Source organism: Musa acuminata, chromosome BXJ3-1 (genome assembly GCF_036884655.1).
Source record: "Musa acuminata AAA Group cultivar baxijiao chromosome BXJ3-1, Cavendish_Baxijiao_AAA, whole genome shotgun sequence".
Classification (NCBI taxonomy): Eukaryota; Viridiplantae; Streptophyta; class Magnoliopsida; order Zingiberales; family Musaceae; genus Musa; species Musa acuminata.
In genome coordinates, this window is record NC_088349.1 from 33,162,937 (window position 1) to 33,177,500 (window position 14,564).

Here is a 14,564-nt window from a genome sequence, read left to right on the forward strand (position 1 = left end):
ATTTAAAGAAATTATTACCTTCATTGATTATACCAAGGCTCCTAAATCTCTATAAATAGTGAAACTTATCAATGAATAAAACACTTCGGATTTGAGTGAAAAAGACTTGCATTTTCTTTCTTCTAGTTTCTTACTCCTCTCTAATCTCACTCCTCTCTTGCTCTTTTGCTCCCTCGATTTCTCTACTCTATCCTACATCACATGATTAACTTGTGTTTTACCTTGGCTTCAAGTGTTTGAGTATTGAACATAACCTCTTTGCTTACAGGGATAAAGTTGTTTACATTGATCCTGCATGGTGCACTAGGCCTTCACTGAAAATCTTCCATCAAATGTCCAAGGCTTCCATTAACTTGTCCAATCATGGCAGCACCTTGGAGTTAACCACTTTATTAGTCTCGTTTGTTGAACAAAAGAAATTAGATTCCAGTGAGATTTTGTTAATATATGATTCACAGAACTTCTGTTTCCATTTTATTGCTTCCTTTTATCTTGAGATTGCCAATTGACACCTTTATGTTCTGGTATACCTTTTACCTTGATTTGAACTCATAAACCAACACTTGACATGAGAAGATCAACATTATAGTCAGTCAATAAAATATAAAGATATTTTGTAATCTACAGAACTCCAATCGAGTGAACCTAAACTAAAATATGGCATATATGATACAATGAAGTTCTTCGATTTTCTTCTTGTACAGTCCAGAATCAAGCAACCTTGCAATGTTCTGCATATGCTTAATTTTTCAAACATATCTAGCTGATTTTTCACTGTAACCAACGCAAAAGATGAGAAAGCAGAAAATTTCTACATGATTAAATATTTAGTTTCCATCAATCTGCACAAACAGTTGATACTATGCTGATCTTTGAGATAGACACACAATACATGCTCAGTAGTTCTAGCATCATGCAACCAAGTACTCAGATTTGTGTTGGCTCCAACAGAGTTTACATTACCGTGTATTAGGATGCAGCTGTTCAACCTTCTTTAGTGGTAGTTTATTTTGGTGGCAATGACTCTATGGGCCCTCATGCATCTGGCCGAGGTCCTCGTGTGCCTCTTCCAGAATAAATATATCTGAGAATATGAGAAAGATAGCAACTCATCTAAGGGTAACCATTTACAAGGGATAGATGAAACTGCTTGAACATGCTATTAGAGGTGCTGGCTCAACGATTGTGTCCAGAGCTTATCAGAAAAGACTCGTATTATTTTCCTTACTTCTCCACCTCTCAATGAGGAATTCTCTAGCCAGTTACTAAGGTACTTGTTTCGGTTAGCCATTATGAACTATCCATGCCCAGCCATTTCAAGTTATGTATTGATATATTGAAGCCATTAACCACTTTATTCTCAATTTCAGTCCTTTTGTGAGTGAGTTAGCTCGGACAAATGAAAGATGCCGGATATGTTCTGAAGCTTGTGTAAAACTGTGCAAGGAGATGAATGTGAAGGTTGTCGACTTATTCACTGCAATACAAAAGCAGGATGACTGGCATACCACTTATTTTACGTAAGTCTAATCTGAGCTCAACTTGTTCGATTTCCGTCTTAACACCTCTTGTTATTATATATTCCAAGACGAATACATTATGTCCAACCGTTCCATTGCATAGCTCAGACCATTATTATCTTCTTGACTTCATGTTACTTTTGAGATGTGTTGCTTTAGCACTTCTAGATGCTTTTTCTTACCCCGTGATGTTTTGCAGGTCCTTGTTGATGTTTATAGAAAATGAAACTTTGAACTAAATTTCTTGTCTTGTTTAAGTTATATAAATACTTCTAAGATTTTTAGAATTGGATAGGTGTCGGGAAAAATATGTTAAAGTGGAATAATTATTTTTTCTCTGTGTATCAAAATGGATTCCTCATCAAAATACCAATATCAGCAAGCACAGCATAAACAATAGAACAATAAATCAATCACACAGTAAGACCAAATCTTTTAACGTGAAAAATCTAATATGGGAAAAACTACGGGACTGTAGTCCACCTCAAACTTTCACTATCAATAGTAATGATAATAAGTTTACAGTAAATCTTCTCTAGAATAACTAGAGGATCACAATTACATCAAAAACATATATCTTTGTTCAAAAATGGCATATCATCATCAAATATAATAGATCTCCTCGTAAGAGAATTCTAGTTCTCACAAAGTGGGTATAGCAGAAAAGTACCTTAGAGAGGGTAAACTGTAGATCAACACCGTTAGGATTGTAGAGTTTGCTGCAAGGATTCTTCACATAAAATTTAGGCTAAAACTGACAACGTTTGGCCACTGATCGTCAAACAGAAAACTCAAAATCCTAATCTTTCTCTCTCTGTCTTTTCTCTCTCTCTTTCCTCTCGTCGTGCGCTGCCATTGTTCGCTGCACTCACAAATCACTTCCCTCTCTCTTATTTTGTCCTATCTCACATCTTTCTCTTTTAATTATTGATTTGGACTCAATAGGCTCAATTGTCCAAGCCCACATATGGGTTGGACCCAATAATTCTCCCCCTCCAGCTCACATAGTGGGTTGTACCAAGCCCGTTCTTTGCCTATATACTTCAAGCTTCTCCTTAGGCAAAGACTTTGTCAACATATCTGAATCATTCTCATTGGTATGTGCTTTTTTTAACTGTAATTCTTTCATCTCAAGCACATCACGAATCCAGTGATATCTCACATCAATATGCTTGATCTAGAATGGTATGTCGAATTCTTGGAGAGGTGAATGGTGCTCTAACTGTCACAGTAAATAGTATATCCTTCCTGTTTCAAAAGCACAATGTCTGTAGAAACTTTTTCATCCATAAAGCTTCCTTGCATGCTTCAGTAATTACTATGTATTCTGCTTCTGTGGTTGATAGAGCAACACAATTCTATAACTTTGATTGCTAAGAGACTACTCCCCCTACAAATGTCATCAAGAACCCCGAAGTGGACTTCTTGGAATTAGTATCACCTACCATGTCTGCATCTGTGTAACCTTCTAACACAGGTTTATCATTGCCAAAACATAAACACAATATGAAAGTGTACCTCTTAGATATCTTAATATACATTTCACTACTGCCCAATATTCCTTTCCAGGATTAAAGAGAAATCGGTTGATAACTCCAACCGCATGAGCTATATCTGGCCTAGTACAAACCATAGCATACATCAAACTGCCTATTGCAGATGAGTATGACACTCTGGACATTTCTTCTTTTTCTTTCTCACTTGTAAGATATTGTTTCGAACTAAGCTTGAAATGACCTGCAAGTGGAGAACAAACTACTTTGGCTTTACTCATATTGAATCTTTCAAAAACCTTTTCAATGTAAGTCTCCTAAGATAGCCAAATCTTCCTTTTCCTACTATCATGAAGAATCTTTATGTCAAGTATTTGTTTCACCGATCCCAAGACTTTCATGGCAAAAGACTTACTTAGCTCTGTTTTAAGCTTTTCAATTTTTCTAGCATCATGGCCAACAATTAGCATATCATCAACATATAGCAAGAGAATAATGAAATCATCATCTGAAATTTTCTTCACAAACACACAATGATCAGATGTGGTTCTATCATACCCTTGGCTCATCATAAAGGAATCAAACTTCTTGTACCACTATCTAGGTGCCTGTTTGAGTCCATATAAGCTTTTCCTAAGCTTACACACCATATTTTCTTTTCCCTTGACTTTGAAACCTTCTGGTTGCTCCATGTAAATTTCTTTTTCTAAGTCACCATAAAGAAATGCTATTTTCACATCAAGTTGCTCAACTTCTAAATTCAAGCGGGCAACTAAACCAAGAACAACTCAGATAGAGGATATTTTCACAACTGGAGAAAAAATTGTTGAATCTCATATTTTGATCATGAAATCAATTGATGGATTAATTGAACTAATCCATATTATTGAGTTAAGTATGCAGGATTAACTATGATAGCCTAAAAACATAAAGCAAAGATACTAGAGTCAAGTTCGATGGGTGTTCGAGAGTCCAAAGATTCATCGAAGATGCTGCTGGAACTAACCGAGAAGAAATCAGGGACTTATCGGAGTTTTCGGAAGTCCGCCGAAGAAATCGTCGGAGGTTCGCGGAAATCACCGAGAAGGCTCGGCTACTCGCTGAACTCGCCACAAGATCGGGAGCCTACTAGGAGTCCACTGAAAGAAATCCGAGGGTGTATCGAAAGTCCGCTGGAAGATCATCGGAAGGAGACTCGACATTTGCCGGTTGTAAACTTGCTTAGGACTATATTTTCAGTTGTGTAGTTTGCATGTAATTAGGGTTTGGATTAAGGGATAATCCTATATCCTACTTAGGGGCCAATTGGGCCCGATATTACCTAGTTTAGGCCAGATTTGAAGCTCATCTAGTGACCCATAAGACCGGGCGGTGGAACCGTCGAACTGGGCGATGGCACCACCTAGAACCCGAGGATCGGGTGGTGGTACCAAAGGACTGGGCGGTGGCACCGCCCAGCACCCGAGAGGTTCGACGATGGTATCGCCGGACTGGGCGGTGGCACCACTAGTACACTATCTGTGTCAGACACTAACAAGCGGTGGCACCGCTACCGATAGGCGGTGGCACCGCCAACATCGGGAACCCAAGAGAATTCAAAATTTGGAGCCCAAATTTGAATCCTCTTAGGGTCTATAAATACCCCTCAATTCTCAGCAGAGAATATAACTTTTAAGAAGCAGTAGATTGAGAAAAAAAGCCTTAGCAAAGTCTTTAGTAAGTCTTGTTTTCAATTGCTTGAGTGTTCACCTCTTTCTTTCTCGTTGAAAATTTGTAAGAGTGTGAACCACTGTAAAAGGTTGTAAGAGGGGTATTTGTCCTTCCCCTTCAAAGTGATTTGCTAGTGGAAGTTGGGAGCCTCTTCGAAGAAGGCTTCGCAAGTGGATGTAGGTCATTTTGACCGAACCACTTTAAATTGGTGTGTTTCTTGAATATGTGAGTTCTTACTTTCTTGAAATTATTATTTATACTACTGCTAACTTTCGGTTTTCATCTACTCAAGTTACTATCAAAACGAAATCTCCTCGTATTTATAAATTCGTTTTTAAACTTACAAGTTTTAATCCGCTGCACTAATTCACCCCTCCCTCTTAGTGTCACTCTGATCCTAATAATTGGTATTAGAGCTAGGCTCACTCTCATATTTGGTTTAATACCCAAGAGAGATAGCTTACTCCGGCATGCATGAGGGTCATTCTATTACACATCCACCTATATTTAATTGGTCGGATTAAACATATTAGAAGACTCGTATGAGGATCTTCCACATTTCCATGGATTTCGAGCTTTGGACTATTGTCGAAAATAGATTTAAAAAATCTTCTCTTCCGATGAGCAAATGGGATGAATCGGAGAAGAAGGTTTTTGTTTTAAACACAAAGGTTATGAATGCCTTGTTTTGTACATTAGACAAAAATGAATTTAATTACGTTTCAATTTGTGATTCAGCTTTTGATATTTGGAGAACTCTTGAGGTCACTTATTAAGACACTAGCCGAGTGAAAGAGTCCAAAATTAACATTCTTGTGCACTCTTACAAACTTTTCCGAATGAAACCAAGTGAGTCCATCGGAGATATGTACACCCGTTTCAAGGATGTCATCAATGGACTCAAAGCTTCTTGGTAGAGATTTTTCTAACTTTGAACTAGTAACTAAAATCTTAAGATCCCTTCTAAAAAATCTTCTCTTTCGATGAGCAAATGGGATGAATCGGAGAAGAAGGTTTTTGTTTTAAACACAAAGGTTATGAATGCCTTATTTTGTACATTAGACAAAAATGAATTTAATTACGTTTCAATTTGTGATTCAGCTTTTGATATTTGGAGAACTCTTGAGGTCACTTATGAAGACACTAGCTGAGTGAAAGAGTCCAAAATTAACATTCTTGTGCACTCTTACAAACTTTTCCGAATGAAACCAAGTGAGTCCATCGGAGATATGTACACCCGTTTCAAGGATGTCATCAATGGACTCAAAGCTCTTGGTAGAGATTTTTCTAACTTTGAACTAGTAACTAAAATCTTAAGATCCCTTCTAAAAAGTTGAAATCCAAAAGTTACGGCCATTCAAGAGGCCAAGGACCTTAAAACATTTCCTCTTGAAGAACTTATTGGGTCTCTAATGACCTACGAAATGACATGCCATGCTCATGAAGAGCTCGAGAACCCCCTTCCAAAGAACAGGAAGGATATGGCGCTTACATCACAAGAAGACCACTTGAAAGGAACATCAAGTGATGAGGACAGTGACGATGACATTGCACTTTTAACTCAAAATTTTAAAAAATTTATAAGAAAGAACAAATTTAAAAATAACACCAAAAACAAACTTGAACATAAAAAGGACCAAGTAATATGCTACGAATGTAAGAAGCCGAGACACTTCAAAAATGAATACCCCCAAGCCAAGAAGAAGCAACCGAAGAAAAAGAAAGCTTTAAAAGCGACTTGGGACAATTCAAGTGATTTAGAATGTGAAGAAGCTAGCAACAAAGGGGAGGCAAACTTTGTGCTAAATGGCTTTAGGAGAAGAGGTATGTGATTTAATTAATTATCTTTCGATAAACTTTCTATCGCTTTTCATGAATTATTTGATGAGTGTAGAACTATTAGTAAGAAGTTTAATCTTTTAAAGAAAAAGCATGTCTTACTACAAAATAAGCTTGATAGTCTTTAAACTCCTCCATGCTCTAAGTGTGAACACTTAGAAGCAATAAAAAGTGAAAATTTGCTACTTAAAGAGACCTTAAATAAGTTTCAGGTCGGTAGCAAGGGATTAGATATGATCCTTGTAAACAAGGGTCACATCACAAATAGAAGTGGAATTGGTTTTGTGATCTCACCAAAATCCTACCACTTTCATTAAAGGACCCACATTACACATTTTACCTTATTTGAAATGCAACTTTTGTTGTAAATCCGGACATGTTGCTTACAAATGTCCATTTAGGAAAATTAGTCCACATAAGTTGATATGGGTTCCTAAAGGAACTATAAATACTTCAATAATGAATAACAAAATTAGTAGATCAATTTTTGAGGCACCCAAAATCAAATGGGTACCTAAAAATCATCCTCTTTTGTAGACAAACCCACAAGCTAGGAGCAAGAGATGGTATCTTGATAGTGGATACTCAAGACATATGACTGAAGATCTATCTCATTTCTCTATGCTCACTAGCAAAGAAGAAGGGTATGTCACCTTCGGAGACAACAACAAAGGCAAAATCATTGGCAAGGGAACCATAGGTAACAAATCATATTTTTCAATTGATGATGTATTACTAGTTGATGGATTAAAACATAATCTCTTAAGTATTAGTCAATTATACGATAAAGGTTACATCATTAGATTTGAATCTAATGCGTGCATTATTGAAAAATCAAACAATAATTTGTCAATGATTTCTTTAAAATAAAATAATGTCTACACCATCAACCTTGATGAATTAAGTAATAAAATGTGCTTCTCCGCTTTAAATGATGATGCTTGGCTTTGGCATAGGAGATTAGGTCATGCAAGTATGTGATGCATGTCAACTAGATAAACAAATAAAAACTAGTTTCAAACCAAAAAATCAAATTAGCACCACTAGACTATTACAATTGATCCATTTGGACTTATTTAGACCAATTGACACGACAAGTCTAGGAGGAAGCAAATATTCTTTTGTAATTGTAGATGACTATACTAGATACACTTGGACCTATTTCTTGGCTCACAAAAGTGATTGTTTCAAATGTTTCTCTAAATTTTGTAAACTCACTCAAAACAAAAAAGGCTTTATGATTTCATCAATTCGAAGTGATCACGGTGGTGAATTTCAAAACCATAACTTCCAAAGTTTTTGTGAAGTTAATGGATATAACCATAACTTCTCCACTCCAATAAATCCTCAACAAAATGGAGTAGTTGAAAGAAAAATAGAAACCTACAAGAAATGGCAAGAACTATGTTGAATGAACATAGTCTACCCAAGTATTTTTGGGCCGAAGCCATGAATACAGCTTGCTACATCATGAATAGGGTTCTAATAAGACCGTATCTATTAAAAACTCCCTATGAATTATAGAATAATAAAAAAGCAAATGTTTTTTATTTTAAAGTTTTCGATTACAAATGTTTTATTTTGAATGAAAAGGATGCTTTAGGAAAATTTGATGCCAAATCCGATGAAGGCACCCTTCTTAGTTATTCTTCCGTTTCTAAGGCTTTTCATATTTTTAACAAAAGAACCTTAGTTATAGAAGAATCTATTCATATAGTTTTCAATAAAATTTTCGATTTAAATAAAAATGATTTTGATGATGATATTGGTTTTAAAAATTTGAATTTAAATGAACCTCCTCCTCAAAATAGCAACTTGGATGCATCTTCTTCCTTACCCAAGGAATAGAAGTATGTGGATGCTCATCTAAAGGAGCTAATTCTAGGAGATATATCAAAAGGGGTTCAAACTCGTTCTTCCTTCAAGAATTTTTGTGCTAACGCCACCTTCCTTTCTCAAATCGAACCTAAATGCATTAACGAGGCATTGAAAGATGATTCTTGGGTCATTGTAATGCAAGAGGAATTGAACCAAATTGAGAGGAATGAGGTATGGAAGCTTGTTCCTAGACCTAGTGACCATTTAGTCATTGGTACTAAATGGGTCTTTGGAAACAAGCAAGACGAATGCGGTATCGTGGTTAGAAACAAGGCTAGATTAGTGGCCAAAGGTTTCAACCAAAAAGAAGGTATCGACTATGAAGAAACCTTCGCTCCTATGGCAAGATTAGAAGCCATTAGGATGCTCCTTGCCTATGCTAGTAGTAATAATTTTAAACTATTTCAAATGGATGTCAAAAGTGCCTTCTTGAATGGTTTTATTTCCGAAGAAGTATATGTCGAACAACCTCCAGGATTTGAAAATTCTCTTCTTCTTAATCATGTATTCAAATTGACTAAGGCTCTCTATAGCTTGAAACAAGCTCCTAGAGCTTGGTATGAAAAGCTTAGTTCCTTTCTTATTTTAAATAATTTTACCAAAGGCAAGGTTGATACTACATTGTTTATCAAACACTTTGAAAATAATTTTCTTATTGTGCAAATTTATGTTAACGATATTATTTTTGGTTCTTCGGATAAATCACTATGTGAATCATTTGCCAAGTGTATGAGTCATGAATTTGAAATGAGTCTAATGGGTGAATTAACCTTCTTTTTAGGATTACAAATTAAACAACTTAGTGATGGTATATTTCTTAATCAATCTAAATATACATTAGAATTGTTAAAACGATTTAACATGGATGGTTTAAAAGCGATAAACACTCCTATGAGTACTTCGACGAAGTTAGATATGGATAAAAATAGTGAGAATTTCAATTAAAAAACGTATAGGGGAATGATAGGTAGTCTACTTTATCTCACCGTGACTAGACCAGATATCATGTTTAGTGTAGGACTTTGCACTAGGTTTCAATCTAATCATAAATTACCTCATCTTAAGAGCGTTAAAAGAATATTTAGATATTTTAAAGGAACTTCCAATTTAGGATTGTGGTATTCGAAATCCGATAAAATCGATTTAATAGCTTATGCAGATGCCGATTTTGGTGGATGCGGGATAGATAGAAAAAGTACATCCGAAACATACCAATTTTTAGGACATGCACTTGTTTCTTGGACTTCCAAGAAATAAAACTCAATTGCACTATCTACGACGGAAGCCGAATATATTGCTGCAAGTGCATGCTGTGCACAAGTTGTTTGGATGAAGAATATATTATAAGACTATAGAATTTACTTGAAAAACATTCCCATAAAATATGATAATACAAGTGCCATATGTCTTACCAAAAATCCAATTCAACACTCTAGAACTAAGCATATCGATATTAGGCATCATTTCATACACGATCATGTCCTTAACAATAATGTTGTTCTAGAGTTTATTGACACAAAGTATCAATTAGCATATATTTTTATAAAAACCTTAAATGAAGACCAATTTGAATTCATTAGAAGGGAACTAGGCATGTTAAATTGTCCCTAAGAATAAGCTTGTTTGAATGTATTTTTCGAAAAGTTTTTCATTCTCTTTCCATTCTTCGGTGGATTTGATTTCTTCCTTCTCTTTCGATTCCAAATGACATATTAAAGTGCAATCCAAGATCCTATCCTATCTTGAGCCAAACACCTCTGAAAAACAAAAAGGGGGAGAAAAGAAATTTTTTCTTTCTCTTTCTTGGCATGCCCGCAGTGGCACCGCTAGAACCGGCGGTAGCACTGCCTGAGCGCTCGGTCGCCAGGCAGTGGCACTGCCCGAGATCTCCTTTATAAGAAAAGGGGTTAGGGTCGGTGGTGGAACCGCCCCCAACCCGTGAGAACTCTCCCTAAATCTCCCACAACTCCTTCAAAACTTCTCTAACCTTCATTCCAATTTTTAGAAGCCTAGGAGAGGGGTTCTTGTTGGTTCAATTTATCCATCTTTCAAGGAATTCTCTATAAGATAAAATCTGAAATCTTTCTTTCCTCTTCTCATTATTTTGTCTACTCTTCACAGTTTCATATTCTTGATATATCATCTTGTCTAGATAATGGCTCCTAAGATATCAACAAGAATAAAAGGGAAAAGGGTTGAAGGAGATTCATATAACTAAAATCTTTTTAGATCCAAAGAAGTAGCTCTTAGGTTTCCAAATTTCGAAACAAAAACTATACATAAGGGTAAACATGTTGATCTAGATGAACTAGGAAACCTAGAACCTATTAGATGGTTTGCACATTTAGATGTCTTACCTCTCCTACAAATCAATGAACCAATTTATCCTAGGTTATTTAGGCTATTTTATGTAAACTTATGTGTGGACAATGAAAGCCTAAGTACTTACCTTTTAGAAATATAAATTAAAATATTTGATAGTACTATTTGTAAACTAATTAGAATTACTAAAAAGGATAGGGGTTGTTACTTTAAAAATAAATGGGATGTCAATGTAATCGGAGCAGCTTACTCCGAAGCCTTAGAAACTATCTTTGAAAATCTGAACCTAGGCATGATACCTAAAAGTTGCGAGCACTTACTACCCTTTAACCCTAAAATTCTTCATCACATCATGACTGGCATAATACTTCCCAAGCAATTTCATCTTGATGAAATGAGTCAAATAGAGCTAAGCACCATGTACTAGATTATGACCGGACAACATAATTGCTTTGGATACTTAATCCGGCAACACATGTAGGATATAATAGCTAAAGACACTATGTTACCATATGGGGGATTAATCTCTTGATCAATACTTACCCATGATATTTGTGTCTCGCCTGATGAAGAAATAATTCAAGTTGATCGATTTAACACCATCAATAGAAATCTACTAAAAAGATTTAGGTGCATATTTAGCAATGGTATATGGGTTAGGCAACCTAGAAGGACTGATCCAATTCCCCCACCAGTAGAACACCCCGAAACACCAATTTTTAGGGGAAATGAATCTCCTCCTCCTAGTCCCTTTGGTGCAGCACCTTCAGCTCCTACTTCATCTTCTGAAGAACTCATTATGGCATAATTGCATTAGATCAAATTACAACAAGAACAACTCAAATCACAGCAAGAGCAAATTCAAATTCAGCAAATTGAAATTTTGAAGGAACTACAACAAATGAATCAAAAAATAGATGTCATGTATAAGAACTATAGATTTCCTCCTAAGGATTAATCGATATGCCTTCTTATTCTGTTACCTTGACATGCGATCCTTGTATGATTACTCTTAATACCAAGTTAAAGTTTTATCATCTTCTTTCTTTTGTATGAAAGCCATGCCTTTTTAATGAGATGAATTTTGAATGAAAGCTGAATTTTTTAAATGCATTCTAGATGAATGCCGATTTTTTTTTTAAATGAATTCTGGATCAATGCTAAGATGAATTCTGGATGAATGCTGAATTTTTTTTAATGAGATAAATTCTGGATAAATGGTGATTTTTTTTTTAGATGAATTTTGGATGATCCATCTTAATGCTGAATTCCTTTTCTAATGATTTTATGATCATAAATTGTACGCTTAAAGTCTCATATCCTTTTTGTTGATGACAAAGGGGGAGAAGAACGAGCAAAACATGACTTGTGATGACTTGTATCAATTCGATAGCATGACTTATATGAATTGTAAAAGCTTGTGTAATGCAAATGTCTTATATGCATCGCAAAACTCTTTGAGAATATCACAAGTTCTTAGATTAGTTGATCATATGAAATCATGCCTTACATCTATATCATAAAATTCATGTTGAAAATTCTTATCTCTTGTCAAAGTGATAATTGTCTTTCTTCATTCGACTTGAAAATAATCTTCATAGCTTAAAATTATGAGAAATACAAAGTTTTGTATTTGCTCATGCTTATTGAGAATAACGATAAGTTCAAATGGATAGAACTTATCGGCTTAGGCTTGAATTCAAAGAAATCGAATTCAAATATTTTTATCCTCTCATAATATGGCATATAGATAGGGGGAGTTATGTTTAACTCCGTCATCAATTGATTGTCATCATCAAAAAGGGGGAGATTGTTGAATCTCGAATTTTGATAATGAAATCAATTGATGGATTAATTGATCTAATCCACATTATTGAGTTAAGTGTGCAGGATTAACTACGATAGCCTAAAAATATAAAGCAAAGATACCAGAGTCAAGTTCGATGGGTGTTCGAGAGTCCGAAGATTCATCGAAGATGCTGCCGGAACCAACCGAGAAGAAATCGGAGACTTGTCGGAGTTTTCGGAAGTCCGCCAAAGAAATCGTCGGAGGTTCGCGGAGATCATCGAGAAGGCTCGGCTACTCGCTAAACTCGCCACAAGATCGGGAGCCTACTAGGAGTCCACCGAAAGAAATCTGAGGGTGTATCGGAAGTCCGCCAGAAGATCATCGGAAAGCTTGCCGGAAGGAGACTCGACGTTTGCCGGTTGCAAACTTGCTTAGGACTATGTTTTCAGTTGCGTAGCTTGTATGTAATTAGGGTTAGGATTAAGGGATAATCCTATATCTTGGTTAGGGGCCAATTGGGCCCGATATTACCTAGTTTGGGCCAGATTTGAAGCTCATCTAGTGACCCGTAGGACCGGGCGGTGGAACCGCCGGACTGGGCAGTGGCACCGCCAATACACTGTTTGTGTCAGACACTGACAAGCCGTGGCACCACCAGCATCGGGAACCCAAGAGAATTCAAAATTTGGAGCCCAAATTTGAATCCTCTTAGGGTCTATAAATACCTCTCAATTCTCAGCAGAGAATACAACTTTTGAGAAGCAATAGATTGAGAAAAAAAGCTTTAGCAAAGTCTTTAGCAAGTCTTATTTTCAATTGCTTGAGTGTTCACCTCCTTCTTTCTCGTTAAAAATTTGTAAGAGTATGAACCACTGTAAAAGGTTGTAAGAGGGGTATTTGTCCTTCCCCTTTAAAGTGATTTGCTAGTGGAAGTTAGGAGCCTCTTCGAAGAAGGCTTCATAAGTAGATATAGGTCATTTTGACCGAACCACTTTAAATTGGTGTGTTCCTTGAATGTGTGAGTTCTTACTTTCCTGAAATTGTTATTTACACTACTACTAGCTTTCGGTTTTTATCTACTCAAGTTACTATCGAAACGAAATCTTCTCGTATTTACGAATTCATTTTTAAACTAACAAGTTTTAATCTGCTGCACTAATTCACCCCCCCCCCCCCCCCCCCCTCTCTTAGTGCCACTCCGATCCTAACAAATATTTCTTCAAAGTCAATACTTTTCTTCTAACTGAATCCTTTCACAACTAGTCATGCCTTGTATCTTTGTTGTGAGCTATTATTTTTAGTCTTCAATTTGTAAACTCACTTATTCTTGATAGCTTTCTTCTCTTTATGCAACTTTACTAAGTCATAGGTGTGGTTCTCAAGCAAGAATCTCATCTCTTCTTGCATGACTTTAACCCACTCATTCTTATGCTCATGTAGAATAACTTCTTTGTAAGTTTCTAGCTCTCCCCAATCAGTAAGCATAACATACTCATGTGGAGGAAATCTAGTAGATGGTTGTCACTCTCTGGTGGATCTTCTCAATGAAATCTCAAATGGTGGAGGAGGTGCTTATTCAGTTGGTTCAGCATCATCAACTGTAGGAGTATCATCACTTACATTCTCACCACAATCTTCTTGTTCATCTCCCCTATTATTATCATGAACTACAGGTGAAAGAACTGGACCCAAACTCCAAGGAACATAAACATAGGTTTCTGGCTTCTCAACATTATCACCATCATCAAATAACTGGTCTTCAAGAAATACAACATCTCTGCTTCTAAATAATCTTCTTGTTCACTAGATCCCATAATCTGTACCCAAACTCTTCATGACCATATCCCAAGAAGATACATGCTTTTGCCTTACTATCAAGCTTGGACCTTTCATCTTTGAGAATATGAACAAATGCTTTACACCCAAAGACTCTCAAATGATTATAAGATATATCTTTTCCTTTCCATACTCTCTCTAGAACATCACCTTTCAGAGGAACTGATTGAGAAAGAT

General features: G+C 36.1%; 1 pseudogene; it reads left to right on the forward strand.

Annotated features, from left to right (window-relative positions):
- Positions 1-674: 674 nt before the first annotated feature.
- Positions 675-14,564, forward strand: part of LOC135629233 (GDSL esterase/lipase WDL1-like) — a 16,729-nt pseudogene continuing 2,839 nt past the window's right edge.